Source organism: Xenopus tropicalis, chromosome 9 (genome assembly GCF_000004195.4).
Source record: "Xenopus tropicalis strain Nigerian chromosome 9, UCB_Xtro_10.0, whole genome shotgun sequence".
Classification (NCBI taxonomy): Eukaryota; Metazoa; Chordata; class Amphibia; order Anura; family Pipidae; genus Xenopus; species Xenopus tropicalis.
In genome coordinates this window covers 15,455,467-15,471,597 of record NC_030685.2, presented here as the reverse complement: position 1 = coordinate 15,471,597, position 16,131 = coordinate 15,455,467, and the positions used below count along the sequence as shown (strand labels likewise).

The 16,131-nt window shown below is 48.0% G+C and overlaps 1 protein-coding gene across 2 annotated transcripts in view; it reads left to right on the top strand.

Annotated features, from left to right (window-relative positions):
- rai1 (retinoic acid induced 1) overlaps positions 1-16,131 on the top strand; it is a 119,537-nt gene that overhangs the window by 46,633 nt on the left and 56,773 nt on the right. Inside the window, exon 1 of one of the 2 annotated variants that reach the window (XM_004918073.4) lies at positions 1,087-1,509. The exons of the other annotated variant lie outside the window; for it this stretch is intronic. The gene's annotated coding sequence lies outside the window, so the exon portion shown is untranslated. Of the gene's footprint in view, positions 1-1,086; positions 1,510-16,131 lie in introns of those variants that run through there. 2 annotated transcript variants of the gene reach the window in all.

Here is a 16,131-nt window from a genome sequence, read left to right as displayed (position 1 = left end):
AGTGTATCGGTCATAGATATCTAGGACAGCATATGCATATTCACCCCAAATCTCAACCTAACTGACCTTCAGGTTGAGCTTTCAGGAGTATATAGGGGAGCAAATGGCCATTTAACCTGGTTTCAGGCTTAGTTCCCCCTGGCACTACTACAAGCTCCCCCCCCCCCCCCCCCCCCCAAGAAGAGCAGCCTCACAGTTTTGCAGCCACTGGTCTAGAGCAGTGGTTTTCCATTGTTTTGGGTTCAGACTTCCTTTGAGTTCTCATATTTGGCCAGGACTTCCTTTCCTAATTATATCTAGGAGAGAAAATTAACATTTAGCCCATTTAGCACCCTGACTGAGCTTCATGGTGGACCTCCAAAAATATCTATCTAAGGGGTCCAGACCCTGCTTCAATTAGTCTGACCCATGTTCCCTGTTTGTCACTAATCGCTAGGGAGTTGTGAGCTCTTTGTACACCAACTGACCATAACCAACTTACAGATATAGATCAACAACCCCCCCAACTCCATTTGTAACCCCCAGAAACCCAGACCAATCCTCACCCACACTAGTAGGAATGTCCCAAGTTGGCCCACCAGCCTGAATCCTTGCGAATGACTGACCCTATTTGGGATACATGATCGTTTCCACTTTGCAGAACCGTTTCTGCCTCACCGTTCGCCACAGACCCAGATTTGGAGTGAACCATTTGCTCCGCTCTGGATGTGACCCAGAAACATAATGGACGGGTTTTAATTGCCATTAGAGGAACGAAATCCTCGGAGCGTCTCGGTGGCGCGGAGCCGTGGCTGCCTCCCTGCCCTGCTGCCACCTCTGCTCCAGCCTGTGGGTGACCTTGGAAGAGTTAATGACGGAGAGAATTTGGGGATGTTTTATTGATGGAGCAGGGGAGAGTGGAAGTGCAGCAGAGCACAAGCGCTGCTGCCTCCTCTGTCTCTCTCGTAGCCTCTCCAGAGGATAGCAAGCCAAGAGCAGAGCTCTCCATCTCTCCCTGACCCTTTACGCTGGCATTTCAACGCTCTGCTTGCCTCTTGATTGCTATTCCTGGCACAGACAGGCAACCACACACACACACACACCCTCGCACAAACATATCGCACAGGAGAGGGGGCACGCCACCTATTCCCCCAACAAAGGATGCAGTGCCAGCAGCATCTCAGCACATTCAAGCCCCCGACCTGATGTCTCAATAGACACTGTCAATGACCCCCCTCCCCTACTCTGCCGTCTGCTCCCACACCCCCTCCTTCTCTCTCTCTGCCTCTACATTTTCAGGCTGGATGCTACAGCGGCCGTTCCTAATTACCTCTTATCCCCAGTGGTTTGTGAATAATCGCCGCTGAGGAGCTTTGAAGGGTTGCTGAGAAGGATAAAAAAAAATATATATATATATATACGTACATAGGAGTCGGACCATATATCACTTTTAACCCCTTTGTAAGGACAAGACCAGGTCGCCGTGCTGGAGAAGGAAAGAAGGGGAGAGCCGCCGGGAGAACCTTTCAGGTACCTTTGTGATGCTAAATGTTCTGTACTGCACTCCGGCGTATGGAGTTCATGTTTTCTTGCATGGTCAGTGGGTTACACTGATTTCACTATTCTTAGCCTTGAATGGAGCTGTGATTGCCAAGTATACACAGGGTTAACTGAAATCAGTTTGATTTTTTAACCCTACTTGAGCTGAAAGCCCCAATCAGGTTGGTTATTAGCATCTATTCTTCCCATGGGGTAACGGGGTGATGGGGTTTGGTCCCCCTGGCTGAACTGGCGTCTCTGCGACTGTCGGATACGCACTATTCTGCCTACCTGACTGGGGCTCCTCTCCTGGGCTCTGTCCAGGTGCCGCTGACTTTCTATGGGACGGAGTTGCTGCCATTAATAGTACTGACTGGCATCTGGAGCAGAACACACAAAGAATCTGGAAATGAATCATTGTACCTGTAGAATATATCCCCATATCAGTAATGGGCTGTCCTTTTTCTGCAACAGATAGATAGAGGGATAGATAGACAGATAGATAGACAGATCGATAGATAGATAGATAGATAGATAGATAGATAGATAGATAGATATATAGATGATAGATAGATAGATAGATAGATAGATAGATAGATGCATGGACAGAGAGATGAATAGATGGATGGATAGCTATAGAGAAGGATAGAGATAGACAGATGGGTGAAAGAACAGAGATGGATGTAAGGATAGAGGGATAAATAGATGGACAGAGAGACAAATAGATGTATAGAGTGATGGATGGATAGAGAGATGGGTAGAGAGATAGAGGACAGATTACAGAGATGAATAGGGAAATGGACAGATAGAGGAAGAGAGAGAACATTAGAGGGATGGTGATTGAGAAATATGGATGGATAGACAGACAGACTAGATAGATAGACAGACTAAATAGATAGATAGATAGATAGATAGATAGATAGATAGATAGATAGATAGATAGATAGATAGATGATAGATAGATATGGAAAGAGAGATGGGCATAAAGATAGATAGAGAGATAGATAGAGCGATGGACAGAGAGATGGAGAGAGATAGATAGATAGATATATGATAGATAGATAGATAGATAGGTAGATATATGATAGATAGATAGATAGATAGATGGATAGGTAGATATATGATAGATAGATAGATAGATAGATAGATAGATAGATAGATAGATAGATAGATTGAGAGATAGATAGATGGATAGATAGATAGATAGATATAAGATAGATAGATAGATAGATAGATAGGTAGAGATGTTCATGGAACAGTAAACTTTTACTGTTATGATGACTTTGGCATTGTGTTGTTTTCAGACCCTACGGGTATGGGATCTGGTATCTGGAATGCTTGGGATCCGGCTTATTTGGATAAGGGGTCACTGTAAAAGGGAAATCATAAAAAAATAAGAATTGTTCCCTTAAAAGTATCTAGCAACTCAGCATAGCTAAATACACGGGTTACAGGGGTTTAATTTCAGTCCTGGCTAGGGAATAATTAGTTGCATAGGAAATTACAGGTAGCTGATAGAGTTAATTTATATAACCCTTCTATACAGTTCTGTAGTAACTCTTGTTATATGGAGCAATTAACCCTTCAAACACCCAGAGCAGTGGAAGGAAAACATCATCCATGCCTACCTGGGCAGCCCTTTCCCAGTGGGGTGCTGCAGTTATTACATGCCCGGCGTTACTCTGGCAAGGAAAGGGTCAGTCACAGGGAGCACGGAGGGAGCCTTTTTGGTTAGGAGCCCGTTGCTACAGAAACAGAGGGGTGAAACAATCTGGAAGCCCCACCGGTGCTGAGATTGTGCCTAATGCTCCGGAGGCACCTTGACATGTTCTGCTTGTGATTTATACCCACCCTGCTACAGTAACAAGATCTCCCTATGAAACCCCCTACGGTGCCGGAGGATGGATATGTAGCAGCTGGGGGCACCCCAATTCAAAGGGAGGAGGGGGGGCTATAAAGTTCTCATATATCCTGCAGTCGCTGTTAAGCTCCATTATTTCATTTCACAACTGGCGCGGGTACTGGTACATTCCGACAGAAAGGGTAGTGGACCGGGGGGGACAAAACGGTTTCCCGGCAGAGGTGGTAATGGATTGAAATGCACCGTGATAAGTGTATGCGCCGCTGGACGCCGTATCTGCTGAAAACAATTAATCCAAGTGACTTTCCCACTATGTCCAATTAAAATCATGGCCCCATTGTAGCTTTTCATTATTAAAGCCTCTCCCCAGCACCCAATGAGTTTCCGCCAGGGTGCTGTCTCCCTGTGCGTGAATGTTTACTTCTCGCCCAACCTGCCCTGACGTGATTCCGCAGCACCCCTGCTACAGCCGACCCCTTTCTGCATACATTACCTAGATACATAGATTTGGCTAAACTGAGCAATGGCAGGAATAAAACAGGAGGATAGCGGGGTGCTGATGGTCTCGATGTTGGACTTTTAGGGGTTCAAGGCTCCTTTTGGGGTCTAACACCCTGTTAAACCACTGCAAGGACAGAGGTACATATAATATTGTTATTATTATTGTTATATTATTGTTATTGCCCCCCCCGGAAAGATTTGGGAACCCCCTGGGGTGATGGGGAGATGTTTTGAACAGAGTGGGCACGCAGACCCAGCGGACCCCACTTGTATTAGATGTAAATAATTCAATAATAACATTGGCTTAAAAGCGCGTTCTGCGCTGCTGTGAATAATGCCAACGTTAATGTGCGCATTGCTTCGATAATTAGAACTGACCTTTCATTTATTGAGCGCAGCAGGTACTTAGTGCCGCCCCAGTTCTCTGCTCTGCAGAGTGGTCCCTCCGCTGCTACAGGCGGGGGGTGTCGGTGGCCCCTAAAGGCCAAGTGTTGCCTGTCCCTTTAAGACTTATCTCTGCAGTACATCAAAGTTTACAATCCCCAGGGCTGCACGGGTTAATACTGGGAGGAGGAGGAGGAGCTTGCAATCTTTTTCAGTCTCCCCGTGCCAAGGCTTTAGGGCGGCAGTGTTGCAGGTAGTCCTTGGCATTGAGTGATTATGTAACAAGATAAAGGTTATTATGGTCTGTATTGGCTCAAGGCTATTGTGGCAGCATATGCATCAACGGCAGCCGGTGGGGCCACAGGTTGCACGTCCCTGAGCTGCAGCCCCCCCCAGCGCCCAGAGGAGACCAGGAACGCACTCAGTGTGGCCATAAGTGAAATAAACATTTGCATCCAGAGATAATTTAACTGCTTCTCTGCCATGCCATTTATTTTATTCCGTGCCAGCTGTCACAGTGCCAACTCCGCATCATTTACATTTCCCGCCTAAACTTTAACCCCCCCCCCCCCATGCTTTAGTGGCAAGACGCATTACAAAGGGCTTTGGCAGCCAAAGGGTTAAAGGCAGGTAATTGGAGCTGCCTGCCATGTCCCAATTTAGGGTGAAGACACACAGAGCAACTAGTAGCAGCTACTTTTTCACGGGTGCTAAAAGCCAGAAAATCCCCTGCCATAGACAATACTGAGAATTGCCTCTGCTAAAACACACGTAGAGACAGTTATCAGTAAATGATCAGCATTGTCTGTTTTAGTAGCCATGACAAGTAGCTGCTACTAGTAGCTCTGTGTGTCTTCACCCTTAGGGTCACGCAGTGTTTTTTCATCACTAAAGGGATTTGATTTCTCCTCTTCTAGATACTTTACTTCTACCTGACCTCAAACTGAAATAACAGTGCGTCATGATATCTATATATATATTTATATGGTTTCTCTGTGCATTCTGGGTGCACCTACATACAATCTGAGTGGGCTCTCACAACACCACCTTCAACTAAAGGACCCCTTGTTAGGAAACTAGTAGCCTTAACATTGCCTTATTGTTCAGATATACGTACTGCCCCATAACCACAGTCCCTTCCCAAAGGCCATTGTCCCCACTGCTACTATAGGCACCATCTCTCCCTACTATACCTGCTATCCCACAGCCCCAGTCCCTTCCCAGAAGCTATTATCCCCCCACTGCTACTATAGGCACCATCTCTCCCTACTATACCTGCTATCCCACAGCCCCAGTCCCTTCCCAGAGGCTATTATCCCCCCACTGCTACTATAGGCACCATCTCTCCCTACTATACCTGCTATCCCACAGCCCCAGTCCCTTCCCAGAGGCTATTATCCCCCACTGCTACTATAGGCACCATCTCTCCCTACTATACCTGCTATCCCACAGCCACAGTCCCTTCCCAGAGGCTACTATCCCACTGCTACTATAGGCACCATCTCTCCCTACTATACCTGCTATCCCACAGCCACAGTCCCTTCCCAGAGGCTATTATCCCCCCACTGCTACTATAGGCACCATCTCTCCCTACTATACCTGCTATCCCACAGCCACAGTCCCTTCCCAGAGGCTACTATCCCACTGCTACTATAGGCACCATCTCTCCCTACTATACCTGCTATCCCACAGCCACAGTCCCTTCCCAGAGGCTATTATCCCCCCACTGCTACTATAGGCACCATCTCTCCCTACTATACCTGCTATCCCACAGCCCCAGTCCCTTCCCAGAGGCTATTATCCCCCCACTGCTACTATAGGCACCATCTCTCCCTACTATACCTGCTATCCCACAGCCACAGTCCCTTCCCAGAGGCTATTATCCCACTGCTACTATAGGCACCATCTCTCCCTACTATACCTGCTATCCCACAGCCCCAGTCCCTTCCCAGAGGCTATTATCCCACTGCTACTATAGGCACCATCTCTCCCTACTATATCTGCTATCCCACAGCCCCAGTCCCTCCCCAGAGGCTATTATCCCCCCACTGCTACTATAGGCACCATCTCTCCCTACTATACCTGCTATCCCACAGCCCCAGTCCATTCCCAGAGGCTATTATCCCCCCACTGCTACTATAGGCACCATCTCTCCCTACTATACCTGCTATCCCACAGCCCCAGTCCATTCCCAGAGGCTATTATCCCCCCACTGCTACTATAGGCACCATCTCTCCCTACTATACCTGCTATCCCACAGCCCCAGTCCCTTCCCAGAGGCTATTATCCCCCCACTGCTACTATAGGCACCATCTCTCCCTACTATACCTGCTATCCCACAGCCCCAGTCCCTTCCCAGAGGCTATTATCCCCCCACTGCTACTATAGGCACCATCTCTCCCTACTATACCTGCTATCCCACAGCCCCAGTCCCTTCCCAGAGGCTATTATCTCCCCCACTGCTACTATAGGCACCATCTCTCCCTACTATACCTGCTATCCCACAGCCCCAGTCCCTTCCCAGAGGCTATTATCCCCCCACTGCTACTATAGGCACCATCTCTCCCTACTATACCTGCTATCCCACAGTCCCAGTCCCTTCCCAGAGGCTATTATCCCCCCACTGCTACTATAGGCACCATCTCTCCCTACTATACCTGCTATCCCACAGCCCCAGTCCCTTCCCAGAGGCTATTATCCCCCCACTGCTACTATAGGCACCATCTCTCCCTACTATACCTGCTATCCCACAGCCATAGTCCCTTCCCAGAGGCTATTATCCCCCCACAGCTACTATAGGCACCATCTCTCCCTACTATACCTGCTATCCCACAGCCCCAGTCCCTTCCCAGAGGCTATTATCCCCCCACTGCTACTATAGGCACCATCTCTCCCTACTATACCTGCTATCCCACAGCCCCAGTCCCTTCCCAGAGGCTAGTATCCCCCCACTGCTACTATAGGCACCATCTCTCCCTACTATACCTGCTATCCCACAGCCCCAGTCCCTTCCCAGAGGCTATTATCCCCCCACTGCTACTATAGGCACCATCTCTCCCTACTATACCTGCTATCCCACAGCCCCAGTCCCTTCCCAGAGGCTATTATCCCCCCACTGCTACTATAGGCACCATCTCTCCCTACTATACCTGCTATCCCACAGCCACAGTCCCTCCTAGCCATGGTCTGTTCTGGTCATTACTACACTCTGTGTTAACACAACAAAAAACAGAATTAATGGTACATTACTAGACTTCAGAAATCTGCTTTTCTCCAGCTACCTGCCTCCTATTTCCATTCTTCCGAAGACAGCCCTAATTATATACCCATTTGGTATAAATGAGGATTTTCAGGATAAACCTCTTAACACTCACTGGATAAATCTCCCAGCCATTGCTTTCCAATACTATGTTTCTGTGCTATTAAGGCAAAACAAGGACTAACCATTCCTGCCTCTTGGTAGCAAAGGATTTTACCAATTTGCTCAGTCTCTCTGTTAATGATAACTGAACTTGCACGCATTCGTCTGCTCTGCTGAGCCTCTGAGACTCTCCTGCCTCCTGTTCATTTTATCATTCATCTGCAGAGAGGTGGGGAGGAAGATGTGTTTTTAGCAAGGAGGAGGAGAGCCTGTTACCCTTTAAATGACAGACACCACCATTTAAAAAAAGAATGAGGTAGGGAAAGAAAGCCTTGTATTTCTTATTGTGTCATTAAACATCAGTTAGAAGAATCAGGTCTAATTAACACAAAGCAGTTATTACAAGGAGCAGTATAGCAACTTAATGGCTCAGCTATTTTTCCAAGCAGGGGCATCAACAATGGACATGGTAAAAGAACTGTAGGCTCTGTGGCTCTGGGATAGCAGGTGTAGTAGGGAGAGATGGTGCCTATAGTAGCAGTGGGGGGATAATAGCCTCTGGGAAGGGACTGGGGCTGTGGGATAGCAGGTATAGTAGGGAGAGATGGTGCCTATAGTAGCAGTGGGGGGATAATAGCCTCTGGGAAGGGACTGGGGCTGTGGGATAGCAGGTATAGTAGGGAGAGATGGTGCCTATAGTAGCAGTGGGGGGATAATAGCCTCTGGGAAGGGACTGGGGCTGTGGGATAGCAGGTATAGTAGGGAGAGATGGTGCCTATAGTAGCAGTGGGGGGATAATAGCCTCTGGAAAGGGACTGGGGCTGTGGGATAGCAGGTATAGTAGGGAGAGATGGTGCCTATAGTAGCAGTGGGGGATAATAGCCTCTGGGAAGGGACTGGGGCTGTGGGATAGCAGGTATAGTAGGGAGAGATGGTGCCTATAGTAGCAGTGGGATAATAGCCTCTGGGAAGGGACTGGGGCTGTGGGATAGCAGGTATAGTAGGGAGAGATGGTGCCTATAGTAGCAGTGGGGGGATAATAGCCTCTGGGAAGGGACTGGGGCTGTGGGATAGCAGGCATAGTAGGGAGAGATGGTGCCTATAGTAGCAGTGGGGGGATAATAGCCTCTGGGAAGGGACTGGGGCTGTGGGATAGCAGGTATAGTAGGGAGAGATGGTGCCTATAGTAGCAGTGGGGGGATAATAGCCTCTGGGAAGGGACTGTGGCTGTGGGATAGCAGGTATAGTAGGGAGAGATGGTGCCTATAGTAGCAGTGGGGGGATAATAGCCTCTGGGAAGGGACTGGGGCTGTGGGATAGCAGGTATAGTAGGGAGAGATGGTGCCTATAGTAGCAGTGGGGGATAATAGCCTCTGGGAAGGGACTGGGGCTGTGGGATAGCAGGTATAGTAGGGAGAGATGGTGCCTATAGTAGCAGTGGGGGGATAATAGCCTCTGGGGAGGGACTGTGGCTGTGGGATAGCAGGTATAGTAGGGAGAGATGGTGCCTATAGTAGCAGTGGGGGGATAATAGCCTCTGGGAAGGGACTGGGGCTGTGGGATAGCAGGTATAGTAGGGAGAGATGGTGCCTATAGTAGCAGTGAAGGGGGGGTTAGGTAAATCACAAAACGAAGGTATTTGGACCATAAACAAACAGGGTGCCATCCCATTTCGCCCCATGTAGGGATAGGAATGCTCTTAGTAAAGGAGGTTTCAGTATAAGAGAGCTGTTGCAGTCGGTAGAACGCAGGCGCTCGGTACCTCTGGTGGCCAATGAAAGCAGATTGTGAAATGATGCACACATTAATTAGAAATTATTAGATCTTGACGGGATTCTTCCTGCTATTATCTCTCCTCAGCCGGACCTGGGGAAGCTCAGATTGGATATAAGTGCTAGGGATATAATCAGTAGAGATAGGGGAGCTTTTCCAGTTACTTGTGTGGGTCAACAGGAGACCCCCCCACCCCAATATTTTTTTATACCTGTGTAATACCCCAGATGCCAGTGTAATACCCCAGATACCAGTATAATACCCCAGATACCAGTGTAATACCCCAGATACCAGTGTAATACCCCAGATACCAGTGTAATACCCCAGATACCAGTGTAATACCCCAGATACCAGTGTAATACCCCAGATACCAGTGTAATACCCCAGATACCAGTGTTATACCCCAGATACCAGTGTAATACCCCCAGATACCAGTGTTATACCCCAGATACCAGTGTAATACCCCAGATACCAGTGTAATACCCCAGATACCAGTGTAATACCCCAGATACCATTGTTATACCTCAGATACCATTGTAATACCCCAGATACCAGTGTAATACCCCAGATACCTGTGTAATACCCCAGATACCAGTGTAATACCCCAGATACCTGTGTAATATCCCAGATACCAGTGTAATACCCCAGATACCAGTGTAATACCCCAGATACCTGTGTAATATCCCAGATACCAGTGTCATACCCCAGATACATGTGTAATACCCCAGATAGCTGTGTAATACCCCAGATACCAGTGTAATACCCCAGATACCTGTGTAATACCCCAGATACCTGTGTAATATCCCAGATACCAGTGTCATACCCCAGATACATGTGTAATACCCCAGATAGCTGTGTAATACCCCAGATACCAGTGTAATACCCCAGATACCAGTGTAATACCCCAGATACCAGTGTAATACCCCAGAGTAATGCTTTGGCATATTTCGGTTTTTTTTTCCAAAAAAAAGTAGATTTCATAAAAAATTGACTTCTAAAGAGAAAGATTCAGGCTGACTCAGTGATGGAGTGGTTGTTATTTGGTCCTATTTTACATTTTTGTGGAATTGCACATTTATTGCCCCAGTCGATTCTTATATTTTTAATATTGTTCTTGCAGACGCTGGATTATTCTCCCTTTAAACATGGTACTTTACACTATATATAGTGTATATTTATTGTTAGGGTATTATCTATAACCAGTGGGCAAATTTGCACCTGGGCAATATCCCATAGCAACCAATCAGTGACACGTTTTTGCAGCCAGCTGCAGGTAGAACAATAAAAGCAAACATTTGATTGGTTGCCATGGGTTACAGCAACTTTGCCCAGTGGTTTTACATGAGCCCTTATCCATCTATGTAATTTCAATTAAACTGGAATTAAAATGTGACATTTTTGCACCATGGATGTTCTAAATTTTATGGGGAGCGGCCATATTTCCTGGCTCTTATAAGGCATCTTCTAAGCATTGCCCATCCCCTGATTCCCTGTTAAAGGGGTCGTCATCCTTTGAGTATGATGTAGAGAATAATATTGTGAGACAATTTGCAATTAGTCTTCATTTTTTATTTGAAGTTTTCATTTTCAATTACGGAGCTCTCCAGTTTGGAGTTTCAGCAGCTATTTGGTTGCTAGGGTCCAAGTTCCCTTAGCAACCAGGGAGTGGTTTGGATGAGAGACTGGAAGATGAATAGGAGAGGGTCTGAATACAAAGATAAGTAATAAAAACTAACAATAACAATAAAATTGTAGCCCTAAAAGGTAATTGTTTTTTGGCTGCAGTCCCTTATAACCTTGATTCCATCCATAACATGAGAGACTCCATCTCCCACAATACTTTGCATGCTTCTTCTGCTACTTTGTTTCAGGAGGCAGAACCAGCAGTGCAGAGAATGGCGACAAGCTACTGCTTTAGTTAGAAATGATGTTTACAAGTAGCTCTCGTCAATGTATTATTGTAAAAAGTAACTTTCCCTTTAAGTCACATACCTTCCCGAAAGGATTATTTGCTGAGTATTTAGGGAGAGAATGAGAGTTACACTTGGAAGTAGAATGTTCCTTGGCCCCATTTCAACTCTGCTGAAAAACAAAACACGTAGCACGACTGAGTGCCAAAAATCTCTATAGGCAGGGATGTCCCTGACTTTAAACCAAGGATGTCCAACACGCAATCTTCCAGCTGTTCTGTTGGACTCCAGCAATGGCGGCCCCACCACTCCCTTCAGCTGTGGGAAGCAGGCTTCAGGGAATACACAGAAAGCCCCTTAACGACTAAATACTGTCAGTGGGGGATACTGTGAGTTGTAGTTCAGGTTGCCAGATGTGAATCTGTAATCATTAGTACAGCAGACTCTGGTTCTGACTCCTGAAACAATTTAGCAGCGCTGTAAAGGCAAGAGGCAAAGGATACCCCTTTTTTCAGTTTTGGAGATGGGAGGTAGCAGGGTTAAAAAAACAACTGCCTCCCTATGAGAATGGAAGAAACTGACATATTTTACACCTTCCAAAAATAAATGCAAGTAGGTGTCTCCTGGGCACGGCAGGAATAAGGAATGCAGGAACCAGGCAGTGCGGGGAATCGGATTCGCTTTCATTGCAGAGAGAGGGTTTTTATGTGTTTTTATTAAAAACTTCACAAGAAAGAATGAACATAATTGCAGGGAGAGGGGGGTATGGAGGGGCTAAAGGTGGAGAAGCAACAGCAACTCCCGGCAAACGCCTGACAAGGTTCGATGGTGCCGGGAATAGCCAGTCCCATGGGAGCTAGTCAGACTGACAGGAGAGCATTACAGGGTGTCCGGTGGCTCCCCTTGCCTGCTGGCACCGTGCCCTAATGTTATAGAAGCGGCGGATGCTCAGAGCTACTGTTCCGGCCATAAAATCTGAGCACTCAGCTCTGCAGAACACAGCGCCATTAATCCCCAAGCCTGCACGGAGACGCGGGTCTGCGGCCAAGCGGGTGACTGTCTGGGGAAGGTCAATCCGCATATGGGAAACGGGGGGGGGGGGGGGGGGGTGTCTGTGCCAATAGGGGTGCAATGGTGATATCTGATTAAATATATTCACTATATAGCACTGTGTTAGTGCCTGGGGGCATCTGAACAGCTCCAAAGGCGGGAAGGCTGGCTGAGTCTGATCTGACTGATGGCTGCCTGCCTTCAGCCCCACAATCGATTTTAACCTTTGTAAGCCCCAGTAAAGCCTGCAGGGGGTATAGGAGAGAGGATTACTGCACGGCTATGTCAGGGGTTTGAGCTATCCCTATCTCTACCCTGCTGGCTCCTACAGCCTGGCCACCTTTGCAACTATTCAGGTCCCTTCAGGTGCTGACAGGAATCCCGCCCACATTTCAAAATGGAGGCACCCATATGTGATAAACATGTATCATATATACACACATTTCTGTATCTGATACACAGGGGGGGAGGGCGCACAGGAGACACTCTTGAAAGTGATGTCCTTGCCCCATGTATGTAGCTGTATGAATCAGGAGAGTCGCATTGCCCTTCCCGCTGAGGAGGAGAAGAGACGGAGAGATCATTACCAGTAAGAGGAACAGCTCTTCAGCACCACTTATCAGATGGGAAGGCGACTGCGTGTGTTCTGTCCTGTCTGATTAACTCTCCTCTGACAGAGAGGCGCTGCACGGTAGCAGCTGAGGGCACGCAAGGCACATCTGGTCGGCCTGCCGCGCCACGTTATCAGGGCTAGGTCAGGATAAACTAATAGCAATGAGAAAATGGACCAGCGGGGAGGGCGGCCTTGTTCAGCAGCAGAAATGGGGTCAGGTTTGTGGAGGGGAGAGAATCGGCTCAGCATGGGGAAACACAGCAAGGACAGGGCACAGCTTGCTCGTCCTGCAGCACATGAGATGAGTGCTAGTTCTGTGGGTCAGTTCTGAGCTATGGCAATCACTGCAAGGTCCCCCATTTAGAGAGCCCCTAAAAGAAGGAGTGCCTCCAGTGTCGGACTGGCCCACCAGGATACCAGGAAAACTCCCGGTGGGCCCAAGTGTAAGTGGGCCTTCCTGCTCCTGACCATTTGGCCATTTGATCGTCATTCCATATTTCTGAATGGGAACAAAGAGGAGAAATAGATGGAAGAATAGATGCTAGCATGTAAATAAAAGAGACTAGGAGAATAAAGAGGTTGGAGAGTGGTCCCATGGTCTAAGGTTTTCTGGTGGCCCCTGGGGTTCCAGTGCCTCCTCTGCACATCTGGCACCAGGGGATTGTGGGTCCTTAGTGGACCCCCTTTCCACTTCCCTGCAGTCACATGATCTTACCCCTCATTGTTATTTCACTGGTTATCCAAGAGGTGGTGGGAGCAGGTATAATGGATATATCAAGCTGAGAATTCGGACCTTCTGAATGGAAGCGCAGCTGTGCATGAACCTACATCTCCCATTATCATTAGCCAAGCATTTGATCTTGTAGCCCACAAAAGACGGTGAATGGTCCATGAGAAAAGAATTCAAAACAAGAAATTAGGAGATTAAGGCCTGACTGCAGACAGCCAATCAGCAGAGAGGTGCCAGTGCCAAGCATTGATTTTATTTTTTTTATAACAAGTCAAAATGTTATCACTAAATTCAGCACAGGGTTAATCTGTAGCTTTGGGCATATAGGCCTATGTCACCTAAATTGCACTGGTCTGTCTTCATTTTTTTTAATTGTGGCCCCAGATACCATTGTAAAGTCTAAATATTTTGGAAGGAGATGAATACATGGCGGCCAATGCATGCTGGGAATTGTAGTCCAACGCGAGGATGTGACATTAGCCAGTGCCTATTATACTGTAATGACCAAATGAGCAAATCTTTCCCCTGATATGGCCACCTTGCATGGGAGGTATTGTGCTAATGCAATTTTTTGGCCATTCATGGGCCAACACTAACTTCCTGGACCTTGTTTGAGGCCAAAATGACTGCCTGTCTGACTGATATCTGGCTGGGGATTGGCCAGATGCTAATTGGGGGTGGTTGATAAACCCACCATGGGGTAAGGACCCAATTATAAGATAGCAGACTTTCTGCGTACGGATGGGCAGCTTTACACTTTACCTAATAGTATCTAAGCGCTCTATTTCCGTCGGCGCGGTGTGGATAGGCGGCTGTGGCGGTGGTGGGGGCGGTGGGATGGAGCGGCGGAAGCAGAGAAATCATTAGATGAAGGATTAAGCAGGCACAGGTTCTTAAAAGGATTGTGTCTGATTCCTCTATTGATCAGGCTGATGAGGGCAGGTGGACGGGGGAGGGAAAGGGAGAAAGCTTGGGTCAGGATTCATTATTCTTTCCCCTCGGGGCCTGAGAGGGAACTTCAAAACATTGCTTGGCTTAGCAGCCGCCCCCTGCGCGAGGCGTTAATGTGCACGCGGCTCTGATGTGCATTTGGATTGCCGCTCTGCTCCATGTTTCCTGCTGATCCAATAATTATCTCCACCGGAGAGGTCTCTACTAATGTCCACTTTTCCATCCAACACATACCTGGCACTTTACTTAGGCAGCAATACACCACTACCCAATCAAATTGGCCATACCCACACCAATATTGGCTACCAGCTTGGCCTCCTGCTCTCCCACAGCCCCAGTCCCTTCCCAGAGGCTATTATCCCCCCACTGCTACTATAGGCACCATCTCTCCCTACTATACCTGCTATCCCACAGCCCCAGTCCCTTCCCAGAGGCTATTATCCCGCCACTGCTACTATAGGCACCATCTCTCCCTACTATACCTGCTATCCCACAGCCCCAGTCCCTTCCCAGAGGCTATTATCCCCCCACTGCTACTATAGGCACCATCTCTCCCTACTATACCTGCTCTCCCACAGCCCCAGTCCCTTCCCAGAGGCTATTATCCCCCCACTGCTACTATAGACACCAGCTCTCCCTACTATACCTGCTATCCCACAGCCCCAGTCCCTTCCCAGAGGCTATTATCCCCCCACTGCTACTATAGGCACCATCTCTCCCTACTATACCTGCTATCCCACAGCCCCAGTCCCTTCCCAGAGGCTATTATCCCACTGCTACTATAGGCACCATCTCTCCCTACTATACCTGCTATCCCACAGCCCCAGTCCCTTCCCAGAGGCTACTATCCCACTGCTACTATAGGCACCATCTCTCCCTACTATACCTGCTCTCCCACAGCCCCAGTCCCTTCCCAGAGGCTATTATCCCCCCACTGCTACTATAGGCACCATCTCTCCCTACTATACCTGCTATCCCACAGCCACAGTCCCTTCCCAGAGGCTATTATACCCCACTGCTACTATAGGCACCATCTCTCCCTACTATACCTGCTATCCCACAGCCCCAGTCCCTTTCCAGAGGCTATTATCCCCCCACTGCTACTATAGGCACCATCTCTCCCTACTATACCTGCTATCCCACAGCCCCAGTCCCTTCCCAGAGGCTATTATCCCCCCACTGCTACTATAGGCACCATCTCTCCCTATATACCTTCTTTCACAGAACTTTTGACAGATTCTACTTCAATGCATGTTGGCATATTTACTTTGCCCATACTCGCCCCCACCCAACTGCAGCTTTGTAGGAGTCCACAGAACCCAGTATGACAGTTGTATACAATATGTAGAATGTAGAAGGGTAGAAGAGCCCAATTGTAGCCGGGTGTAGGAGGTCTACGCAGAGCTTTGGAGACAGCTGGTGCTGCTTTTGGTTTCAGATCTACAAAACTGCAGAGCCCTGAAGGTTACAAGGTGACAA